General features: G+C 35.4%; 1 long non-coding RNA gene across 2 annotated transcripts in view; it reads left to right on the top strand.

Moving 5' to 3' along the window:
* Positions 1-4,200: 4,200 nt before the first annotated feature.
* Positions 4,201-12,771, top strand: part of LOC111194509 (uncharacterized) — a 61,875-nt gene continuing 53,304 nt past the window's right edge. For both annotated transcript variants that reach the window (XR_007438908.1, XR_002651110.2), the window contains exon 1: positions 4,201-4,332. This is a non-coding gene — a long non-coding RNA (uncharacterized LOC111194509). The remainder of the gene's footprint in view (positions 4,333-12,771) is intronic.

The raw sequence follows: 12,771 nt of genomic DNA, 5'->3' as shown, positions 1-12,771 counted from the left end.
TACCCTGTTGGGAAATGTGCAAATGTGAAATCTTGAAAACTCCCTGCTGTGTAAAGAGAGTTCATCCCAATGACCGTACAAAACATGGATGCTGTAGCTTCTTTCCCTTTTGTTCTATAAAAATGAAGCCAAAATTGTCTGTCATGGTTTTGAATTGCAGTGACAAGTGTGCAGATTTGAGACCAGAGCTGGAGACTGACAAACCTACTCATTTTGTAGCCCTGCCCCTTTTATTGGAACAGAGACTGACTTCATTTTTGCAGTGTTTGCAGAGCAGCATTAAGCACCAGACATAAGCAAAGCAATGTTTCCACTGTCTGCCCAGTTTGTCCAGTCTGATTCACTCCTGCACACATTTCTATCAGCACAACAGATCTTTATATGGTAAAATATTATTTATCATGTGACAAGATGAAGCTGGTATGTTGATTTAAAAACTTGCCTTTATTTAATTTATTTATGTATAATTTTTATGTTTCTATTCCAATTTTTGAGATTACTAATAAACTATCAAAAGTTACTTTACAGTTCTGGAAAAAATTAAGAAATCACAATCAGGTTCTCTGATTTTGCAATTTATAGATATATGTTTGAGTAAAATAAATATTGTTGTTTTATTCTATAAAATACGGACAACATTTTTCCCAAATTCCAAATAAAAATATTGTGATTTAAAGCATTTATTTGCAGAAAATGAGAAATGGCTGAAATAATAAAAAAAAATGATTTAAGCTTTCAGACCTCAAATAATGCAAATAAAACAAGTTCATATTCATAAAGTTTTAAGAGTTCAGAAATCAATATTTGGTGGAATAACCCTGGTTTTTAATCACAGTTTTTATGCATCTTGGCATGTTCTCCTCCACCAGTCTTACACACTGCTTTTGGATAACTTTATGTCACTCCTGCTGCAAAAATTCATACAAGTTAGTTTGGTTTGATGGCTTGTGATCATCCATCTTCCTCTTGATTATATTCCAGGACTTTTCAGTTTGGTAAAATCAAAGAAACTTTCATAATTCATAATTTTAAGTGATCTTTTATTTTTTTCCAGAGCGGTATATGAATGCTAGGATTCATAGTTTGTTAGCCATATTACTGTTAGCAATTTTGGTCAAATGATTCCTTTTCACCACAAAAACCTGACTGTTTTACTAAGGTTACACAAATAGTAATTTCGGAATATGAGACAGAAAATAACATTTTTCTGTGAACACCTAAATTTCAATCATCTCTGTACTGCTCACAGCAAAGAGTGACAAACCTCAAAAGTAAGACGGCCGAGAATTTGGCTGGAGCTGCAGCCAAGAACGAGTGCTGACGCAGGGAGACAGCGTGTGGTTTTTATTACTGTTATTTTTCAGAGAGGAGAGAAATACTGCTAGGATCTTATCGCTGTCCCCAGACGAGGAGAAAAACAAGGACGAAGCACCTAATAATGTCTTCGGCACTGACGACCCTGGAGCCAAAAATACACTGTAGTAAAGTGTTTAGTAGACGATGCTACACATGGCGTACAGCTGCTCTGACACCCAGCAGGATGCAAACTGAGATAAGTAGAAAATACATCCTTTTTGGGAGATAAGAGGACAAATTTTGAGGTCAAGCATGGACTGACTAAATCAGCACTGAAACATATGTCAGTATTTCCTTAGAAGCTTAGAAGCATTTGAAAAGGGAACACTTATTTGAGAATCTGATTTGTGTATATATATGCAAATATATCATAAAGAATTGGGCGTATCCTTGTGTGTACATACATGTTGTATACGTGTAGGTAAGTATTGATATATATAATGATATATTTTGACATATTTGATATCAAGATGGAAGTAATGAACCTTTTTTTTGCTAACTTATAATGTTCTTGATACAATTGTCTGTTTCCAACTGTAAGCATTACTTTGAAAATAATCATAAAGTATATTAAACTGTATGTAGTCGAGGTGTAATGGTACACAAAAAGCATGCTTCACACTTCAGTACAGACCTCAGGATTCAGGGCAAAGTCAGAAAAAAGAAACAAGACCATCCAAATACATAGGGCTAGGTTTCTTTTCATTTATTTGAACAGGCAGTCATTTAAGTTACACTTTGTCTAAAATGCACAAAAAAAATCTGAGGCACAAAGGTACCCTATCATATCTGAGTCCAAGTTGAGTGTTTGGGCTACAATGCTAATGCATAATGACAACACAGCTAAGCACTCTTATCTAGCTGTGAGCTGTCCATACTTTAGCGAGGACGTATGGTTCTCTTTTTATTTGGATACAGAGGCATTCATTGCTACACTGCCTTCTAAGTGAGATAGTGTGGGCAGCAAGGCATCAAGTCAGTGTTTCTTACATTTGAGAGACAGCCTAAATTTGAGCTAATAACTCCATTGCAGATTTCACAACTTTAGAAAACCCTAAATATCTGCAAATCACAACGGCAATTCAAATTTAACAACAAAAAAATTGCAACCTCTCTGTCACAAGGCTGTGTGCAGTGCCATGCATGCATTTATTTGAATATTAAAATTATGCCCACACCATTCTCATTTTCTTAATTTTACAGATTTTTCCTGGAGTGTTTTTTTCTTTTTTTATGCTTTTGCTTTTGTATTTAGACCTGGCTGAACACCTAAGTTTTCACCAAAAAAATCTTTATGTAAAAATACACTAATCAAACCTTGTGTGGTAAAAACGGATAATAGAGAAATACCCCCAAAATGGCAAGGAACAAAACGGGTGGAAAACGAGTATAACGAGTCAGAAACGGGTGGAATTTACATGGTGCAAAACGAAAACGGTTGGAGCTACAAAACAGGTGCAAAACGAAAACGGTTGGATTTACGAAAAGAGGTGGAAAACAAAAATGGGTGCATATAAGAAAAGAGGTGGAAAACGAAAACGGTTGCATTTACAAAAAGAGGTGGAAAACGAAAACGGGTGCATTTAAGAAAAGCGGTAAAACACGAAAAGAGGTGGAAAACGGATGCAAAACGAAAAAAGGTGGATTTACGAAAAGAGGTGGAAAACGAAAACGGGTGCATTTAAGAAAAGAGGTGTAAACGAAAACAGATGGATTTACAAAAAGAGGTGGAAAACGAAAACAGTTGCATTTACGAAAATAGGTGGAAAACGAAAACGGGTGCGAAATAAAAAAGGGTGTCATGAGTGTGCTTTTTAAACAGCATTTTAAGTTTAAAACGTTAAAACTATTGTAAACTAGCAATAGACCACAGCACCAGGCAGCATATTTATAATTCTGTGTTGTAGCTTCTAGATGCATTATACTCTTCAGACATCTGGATACTCTCACCAGCAGTGTAGTGAAAAAAATAAGAGTAAAATGAACAGATTTTGTACAAGTAAAAACAGAAATGTGATGGAAATACTCAAGTAAAGCACAGAATTTAAAATACTTAAAAAAATCTTCTTAAGTATAGTAACAAAGTACTTTTAGTTTGACACTTGCCAACCTCTGTATATAGCAAGCTTATGACTTTGAGACACTTTGACCAGAATCAAACTGTGATGGCTAGTCAGCTGGGACAGAACATCTCCAAACCATAGGCTCACTTCATGGTGGTCACACTCTAGAGCTTACACATCTTAAAGCATCACCTGCTAACATTAGGGTTTGTCTCCATTTTGGCCTTCCTTTCACACGAAAACGGCGTTTTCGGTCACTGAAAACGGAGCTTTTCCAAAACTAGCAGCGGAGCCGCGTGGACGGGGAAAACGGAGCCTTCTGAAAACGCTGACGTCACACAGCGAGTCTGCGCATGTGTCTGCTTTTTGTTTACATTAGCTGCAGAGATCCGCAGGGGACTTTTTTCGGCACGACACTAGTGAACTCCGGTGTTCCGCCGAGTTGTGCTCCCCTGTCAAACAGTGCTACCCAAGTAGTATTTAATTTTTAAAAAGGTAAAAATACAAAAATATTAGACACCATATTAGAAAATACTCCCAGCAAGACCCTAGGTATGATATGTGGATAGGCTAAATCAATATATCAGGTAAGGTAAAAAGTTAAGGTCATATACGTGTCTATAAACTTTATAAATCAGATATTTTTTTTACTTTCTACTGCTATTTTTGACTGATATTTACAGTTATATTAAACATTCAAGCAGGTTGTTTAATGTTCCCAATAAAAACTTAAGAAATAATCATGAAATCATAAAAAATGTTGGTTGGCGCATGTGCAGTGCCTTAATTAAGCACATATCGATGGGTAGCATAACTCGACAGAACACCGGCCGTATGTTTACAGCTGTTCCAACTAATTCACTAACTGCCCTCTCTGATGCGAACTGAGAGTGTCACACTAACCAGGCAGCAGGTAATTACTCAGAACCAGCTTTAAACACTGGAGCACGTTTTACCAGTGTAGCTGAGAGGAGTGACAGTGGCGTGTTTGGCTGTTCTACGCGTTACTCTATCGGTATGAGCTCTAATTATACTGATCCAACACCACCCTGATTATACTAACAGAACAGCTACACCAGCAAACTCAAAATACATCATTTACTGCTGCTAGACCTCCTCATCCAGCCTGTTCACTCCCCAGCCTCTCTGGATTTTACAGCGGGCCAGTAATGTGGGTTATAGCACAGTGATTTGTTGATATGATGAAGAGTCTGATTAGGTCTGATTATGCAGTGAAAAAATAGAGATGTTTGTGTGTCTGGCTCGTTGTTTTAGTACAATAGGCCAGGTAAAGATTTGTCCTTTCTAACAGGTTTCAGTGGAAAGAAAACCCACATTAAACCCACTTTTTATGGTAAGTGTTTGACTGTTTTTCAGTTTCAGCTCTGAGGTTCAGGAGTATCTCAGTTCTGCTATTTTTACTGCTGCATATCACTCAGCTCGGGCAGATAGTTAATAAGCTAGCTGTTAGTTGATTAATGTTAGTTGGATCAGGTGTGTTGTAATCAGTATAAACCATAAACTACGTGATCGTAAAGTCTGAAACAGGGACAGCGCCTGGATTGGTTCTGTTCTCTCTGCAATTTGTGGATTATTAACACGTTCACAGCTTAATTTAATGTTTCTCTCACATTACCGAATACAGCGAAGGCACTAAAATTAGCTGCGTGCAATTTTTTTTCCGATCCTCCTGTCCGGAGGTACAAACCTTACCGTGAATGAAGATTCTGGACCAGGCCTGGACAAACAAACACCAGGTGGAATAATTAAAAAAATGAAGTAGTTGTTGCTGAGGACTGGCGAGAAACCTTACGAATGTCTAGAGAATCCTGTTCATTTTAGTGTTTTTGAGTGGTATGGCGTGTCCGCGTGGACTGGGTTTTTTTTAAACGCTGCTCAATTGATTAGAGCTGTCTATGCAGTATGATGGGATCTAAATAACATTATGGCTGATCTGTGTATGTACGTGTAAAAAGCTATTCCAATAAGCATTAGTTATAGCCCTTTATTGTAGTGATGCTACCCTTGAACCTGAAGCTTCGAGGCGTGTGTTGAAAAAACGACACGCATTGGTTCGAATCACTACGGAGCCCGGGAGGGGCCGTGGATAAAAAAAACAATTAAATCGAGTGAACGATGTAGCAGTTCGTGCTCACGTTTTCTTTAATTCGAGTGAACGATTTGCAATTCGTGCTCACGATTTCTTTAATTCGTGCTCACGATTTCTGTAATTCGTGCGCACGATTTCTGTAATTCGAGTGAACGATTTCTGTAATTCGTGCTCACGTTTTTATGCGCAATAAGACAAGAAGCTCGGAGGGAAAGGAGCATTTTCTCTCTTGATCTGTTACAGGGGTGCAGTAATGATAATCAGTTATCTACCTTTATAACCTGCTGTTATTAATGCACTAGTGTTACAGTTAGATGTACAGTACAGTGAGCAGATTTTGCCTGGTGGTGGAATCTCTACAGCGCGTGGGGGAGAGCCGTCCGCGGCATCGGTTCCCCCGCCGCCAGACACCTGCCGCGCGCGCAGGTCTTCACGGAGCTTATTTACCAACAATGTAGACAAATACAGTCAATTCCAGTCATGAATAAAGGAAACAAACATTTTACTGATGCAGGACAACTGTGTGTTATTAAAACCAGATCAAAACAAAGTTATAATGCAATGTGCAAATGTGTTTATTAATTTCTAAATAACATTCAGCCAGCCTCCAAGGAAATGCACACCTTCTTAAATCTGGTTACATCATTATTACTTTTATGATAGATTTAATCTATATTTTAATAATTTGTATAATAAATAAACACATAATTCAGAAAATATACATTTAAGAAGTTTATAATTATTATATTTTTTTTATTTGAAGCTTGTGGCATGTTTCTGGGCAGGACACTGTGATTTGAGAATAAGCAGATATTCAGGACATTTCATCAGATATAGAAACTTAATTATTTTAGGAAACATATTGGAATAAATTATCAAATTGATCCAAATTATTATATGAAATGCCTATTTACTAAATATCTTAATACATTGTATTAATAGTATTTTAGACCAGCTATTTTGATTTTATATAGTGTTACATATTTAAAGCAGCTCTTATATGAGCCATTCATAGACAACTGTCACACCTTGCATTAATTTTGTATTATCTTTATTAACTTTTACAGTGTACATTTGGACCTAAGTCTTATAGCTGTATATTTATATAATTATACTTCTTTACGTTATACTATTGTTGAAAATAAGAAATTATAAACAGTTCCACATTGCATTATAACTTTGTTTTGATCTGGTTTTAATAACACACAGTTATCCTGCATTAGTAATGTTTGTTTCCTTTAATCATGACTGGAATTGACTGTATTTGTCTACATTGTTGGTAAATAAGCTCCGTGAAGACCTGCGCGCGCGGCAGGTGTCTGGCGGCGGGGGAACCGATGCCGCGGACGGCTCTCCCCCACGCGCTGTAGAGATTCCACCACCAGGCAAAATCTGCTCACTGTACTGTACATCTAACTGTAACACTAGTGCATTAATAACAGCAGGTTATAAAGGTAGATAACTGATTATCATTACTGCACCCCTGTAACAGATCAAGAGAGAAAATGCTCCTTTCCCTCCGAGCTTCTTGTCTTATTGCGCATAAAAACGTGAGCACGAATTACAGAAATCGTTCACTCGAATTACAGAAATCGTGCGCACGAATTACAGAAATCGTGAGCACGAATTAAAGAAATCGTGAGCACGAATTGCAAATCGTTCACTCGAATTAAAGAAAACGTGAGCACGAACTGCTACATCGTTCACTCGATTTAATTATTTTTTTTATCCACGGCCCCTCCCGGGCTCCGTAAATCACTGAGCCGATGCTTGATTCGTTCTACAAAGATCACGTGACCAATGACGTCCGAAGCTTCATTTCGGCACACAACCACGTGACTGCTTCAGGGAAAGATTCAAAAGCGGCAAATCCTGGCGCGCAGTTCGAGGGTTGTTAGCGGAGATACAGAGACAGAGAGCGAGAGAGCGAGAGCGAGAGAGAGAGAGAGAGAGAGAGAGAGAGAGAGAGAGATAGATAGATAGATATATAGATAGATAGATAGATAGATAGATAGATAGATAGATAAGATAAGATAAGATATAGATAGATCATATTTAGATAGATAGATAAGATATAGATAGTAGATAATAAAATATTAGAATGGAACCAGTAAGAAAAAGAGGCCGTTCTGAAGTTTGGGAACACTTTGAACTTTTGCCATCAAATAAGGTAGAAAATTATTATTTAGAAAATATAAACTTTGAAAGAAAACTATGCCTTTTAGACATATGGCATTTTATTAGTTCTGTAAGAGTGTACAATAATTATGTATATATATATATATATATATATATATATATATATATATATATATATATATATATATATATATATATATAAATAAATATATATATATATATATATATATATATATATATATATATATATATATATATATATATATATATAAATATATATATATATATATATATATATATATATATATATATATATATATATATATAAATATATATATATATATATATCCTCATAGTTCAATGTGTGTACTGTCATGGCATACATCCAGTAAAAGTGTTGCCTTATGACAACATATTTTGAAATAACCAACTGAACCCCAGCACTGTGGAAAATTTTTTATTCCTAAATAAAAACTAAATTACACATGTACATAACCACGTCCATTAAATATGTGCCCCCTGCCCCTTACACAAGCACCTTCACCTTTATGAGCATACATTTCTTTCATCAAATTCTTCCATATCCCCCATGCAGCATATCTACATGAGCCTTGCCTATGGAAAAATAGGCAATGGACTAGTGTTACATGTAAACATGTTACAAACCCTGCTTGGAAAGATGTGAATAATAGTGAATAATATAATTTTAAAATTTGGTATATTAACAGATTAATAACATGGTGAAGGGAAAAAAGCAACAATGTGAATGCAATTAGAATTACAAGTGTAGTTTCTCCAGTGTGCCTTATCAAGGTACATTCTAAGTGTATTATATATTAATTAAAAATATATTACAGTTATGTCTTTTAATATAATGCATTAAATTATCCAGACATCAAAGTATTCTTCCATTTCCTTTTTTCAGTTTTTATTTAAACCTCAAATGTCATGTAAATGCACTGGAACAGGTTTAAAAACTGTAAAAAGACAAAAAAAACGCCCCTCGTCCTTTAAATACACAAAGCACTTTCAGGTTTTGCCCACCAGGTGCCGCTGATGTCCACTGTGTTATGAAGCTCCGAGTAATGAACCTTTTTTCGATACAATTAGGAAAAAGGCTTCAGTGCTTCAGAAAGCCTCGGTTTGCCATCACTACTTTATTGTATTAAACAGTGAGAAATAAGTATTTGAACACCCTGCGACTTTGCAAGTTCCCCCACTTAAAAACCATAGACGGGTCTGAAATTTTCATCTTGATTTTTTTTTTCCCACCAAGCTGATTGGAAATTGCCCCATAGCCCTTTACAACCTTGTGGAGGTCTACAATTTTGTCTTTGGACAGCCATATTAGTAGTTGTAGTCTTACTGATTGTGTGGGGTGGACAGGTGTCTTTATGCAGCTAATGACCTCAAACAGGTGCTTCTAATTTAGAATAATAAATGGAGTGGAGGTGGACTTTTTAGAGGTGCAATAACAGGTCTTTGAGGGCCATTTTTTTTTGCTGATTGGCAGGTGTTCAAATACTTATTTGCGGCAGTAATACACAAATAAATTATAAAAAAAAATCATACATTGTAATTTGTGGATTTTTTTTAGATTATGTCTATCTCAGTGGACATGCACCTAAGATAAAAATTTCAGACCCCTCCATGACTTCTAAGTGGGAGAACATGCAAAGTCGCAAGGTGTTCAAATACTTATTTTCCTCACTGTAAATAAAGGGTATTTGCTTGAGTAACTGCCTCTGTGTGTTGGATGATCACCACCCACCTTATTCCTAACTCCACAACATATCCCAACCAAAATTATTGGATGGAGCATACAGAAAACAGTACAATTCATTGCTCCACAGCTCAATGCTGGAGCACGTGTACCCCTCTAGCCCACACCTGGAATTGGAATTGGCATGGTGCCGACAGATTCATGTTTATGTCGTTGTGGAGGGTCCTTACAAAGCATTCATTAGAAGAAGTGTGCACAGACATTTGGTCATAGAGTTATAGTGTAAGTGTTGTGATGCCGTATGAACACTGGCCTACAGTAAAATGTCACCAAACTAAATTTAATGGAAAGTTTTTATGAAATAAAAAAAAGAAACAAAAGAATGAAAACAAAAGTCTGTCTTACCTGAGTTCCTGTTGTGTCTGCTTGCTGAACGTAGTGCTCCATCAAAAGTCAGACGTTGGTTCTCTCTCAGACCTACAAGTTCAAAATTCAAATTTAGTCTATAGCCAGTTTGCATGTATGCACTGAAACAATAGAAACTGTGTCTGCTGACACCTCAGATAACAGAGAAGTGACACAAGGATTATGAACTGCATTCTCTCAAAAAAGACTTTTTTGCATCTTCCAGTCTCACCACAGACTTATGAAGTTAAGTTTCACTTACTATTTGCTAAGAGATGATGGAGATATAGTTATGGGAAGTGGTTTGCTCTCCACTATCACTTTGTGCAATTTCCTCTAACAACACAGTATTATCCTTTTTACAATGAACAAACTGTATCACAGGAAAATAAGTAACTGATATACTGATATTACCAGTTACAAAACAATAATTGCATCTTTATTTTTGCTGCTTTTCACAATTGTTTTGTCTATGGCAGTTTTGTCTATGGCAGTCTAAGTTCATTTCAACTAATTAATAACAGAAAAAAAAATAATGCACAAAAGTAAAAGGGTCAGAAAGGACACTACAGTGACAATATAGCGCCTCAATGATGTGCTTTCATATTCTAAAAGAAGAAGGTGGCATTAAACTGATTATGATATGCACAAGCTTGTTTGTCTCAGTAACTGGATGAGAGTGGTGTAAAGGCTGGTATATATGTGATGTGTCACGAAAGCCACAGCCATCCGCTTGCCTAAAATCCTGTAAAACTGGACATGAATTTGATAATTTTGCTACTAACAATAACAAAATGTTGCCTGATTTTCTTTTGGCACATAGTGTTTGAGAGGTAGAATAAAAGGCGAAGGGAATATTAATGTATTTGTTTCATTCAGGTTATATTGTTACCAACAGATGTCTGGTATGTCATGCCTCTTAAAAAAGTTAATTCATCTAATAAAAAAAAAGAATTCATAGCAAAAAGTGATACATGCAATTAATTTAGATTAATTAATCACAGATCATGTAAATAATTAGATGATTTTTTTTACGCCTGACAACACTAGTCTTGACATATTGTGAATCTGTATGCAGTTGTTCTTTATATTGTCAATATTGCATGATGTCTTGATGAATGGACCAATAAAAATGCTTTAAAATAGCTTGTATTTCTTCATCTAATACTTTTGTGCTGTGTTGGGTAGCTGAAGATGAGTTGGAGTGGTATTTGTTCAACATCCTGACCTCACAAATATTGCTTTTGTTGCTGAATGCAATCAAATCCTCACAGCAAAAGCTTGTAAAAAGCCTTTCCTTAGCATAAAATCTGTACACTATTTGGTCAATAATGTTGAGACACCTGTTAAGTTGTTATTTATTTGAAAATCAGGGGTATTAAAATGAATTTTTTTTGCTATGGTAGGAGTAACTGTCTATACTGTCCAGGGACACGTTTCTATTAGATTTTGGTGCATTAGTGAGAGAATTTGATTGCATACAGCAAAAACAACAAGAGCAAAATTAATGAAGTCAGGATGTTGTACTGGACAAAAAGATGATTTTCCTAAAACCAGTGGTAGAAAATATATAAATGTTCATAGTGTAAATATTTTTCAGATCTTTAAACACATATTAAGATTTAGAGGTTTCCAACTGTCGTGCACTTATGAGGAAGTTGATCGTGGGTTTGATACCACTGTTGATAGCAACGTACGCAAACAAGTGTTTATTCATAGATCTGATTAGTGAAAACTGCTGCAGGGCTAAATGTGGTACTCTGGAGTCTGGCTGGTTAGACCATTATTCTGTATCATCACAATAAGTCCATAGAGCTGGAGGCCAGCGCTATCTGAGGAAGCAAGGATAAGCCTGGCTGTTATTTGTACACTGCTGATCACACAATGAAAGGCTTTTAAAAGAACACACAAGCGCCCTCTACCTTGTTATATAGGCATAAAAAGAGCTGGCAAGATATAGCCTAATATGCAAAACCTAAAAGGGTGGTTATGCAGTTATATGTTTTTTTGGATACTGGTAATGGATTTCTGCATACTCACATTTATTGATGTAAAATATATTATACAAAAAAGCCAGGACCCTATGGACATTTGAGCCCAACAAAAATAACCACAATATCCCAACCTTTAGGGAGAGAAGTTTTTTTTTCTTCTGTAAAATCTTCAATTTATTAATTTATTTTCAGTGGCTTAATAAATTATTTATATATCTAAATAAATATTTTTCTTAGTTTTTACATTTTAATTTAATGTAAAAAAAAATAGTAAAAAATATTGTGGTCTGAGGAGAGCCCTTCCAACATTTATTTTGGCAGCAGAAAGTTCACTCAGACAGACTTTTACTTTTCTCTTTTTTTTATTTATTCTATTTACAAAATAGCCTATTTACAAAAAACATAGGCTAGTTATAAAAATAGCCATAATATCCCAACATTTAGGGAGAGATCATTTTTTCTGTTAAATTTTAAGTCAATTTATTTTCTGTGGCTTAATAAATTATTAAATACTCATCTAAATAAAGATTTTTATTAGTTTTTACATTTTAATTTAATGTAAAAAAAATAGTCTAAAATATTGTGGTCTGAGGAACAGAGCCCTTCCAACATTTATTTTGGCAGCAGAAAGTTCACTCAGACAGACTTTTACTTTTCTCTTTTTTATTTATTTATTCTTTTTTATTTTTGGTTTTAGGGTTCATATATTATTAATTCAAATAAGCAACCAACCAAAGAACCAACCAGGGAACCAATAGTGATGTCAAACTCGGACTGGATCAATTAATTTGAATCACAGTGTTTTGATACACTGTTTCGAAGTCTGTATCAAAATAAAAGAAAAGCCACTTGACTGTCCCAAAGCAGGTTTCGTTAGACAGGTTTGAAACATTTCCAAGATTTTTGCATGTTTTGGGACATGCCCAATCAGATGATTTGAAATCAGAATGTTTAGTGCTAAAATGTTTATAAATGTTTCTT

Source organism: Astyanax mexicanus, chromosome 4 (assembly GCF_023375975.1).
Source record: "Astyanax mexicanus isolate ESR-SI-001 chromosome 4, AstMex3_surface, whole genome shotgun sequence".
In the NCBI taxonomy this organism is placed as follows: domain Eukaryota; kingdom Metazoa; phylum Chordata; class Actinopteri; order Characiformes; family Acestrorhamphidae; genus Astyanax; species Astyanax mexicanus.
This window is presented reverse-complemented; position numbering and strand designations above follow the sequence as displayed.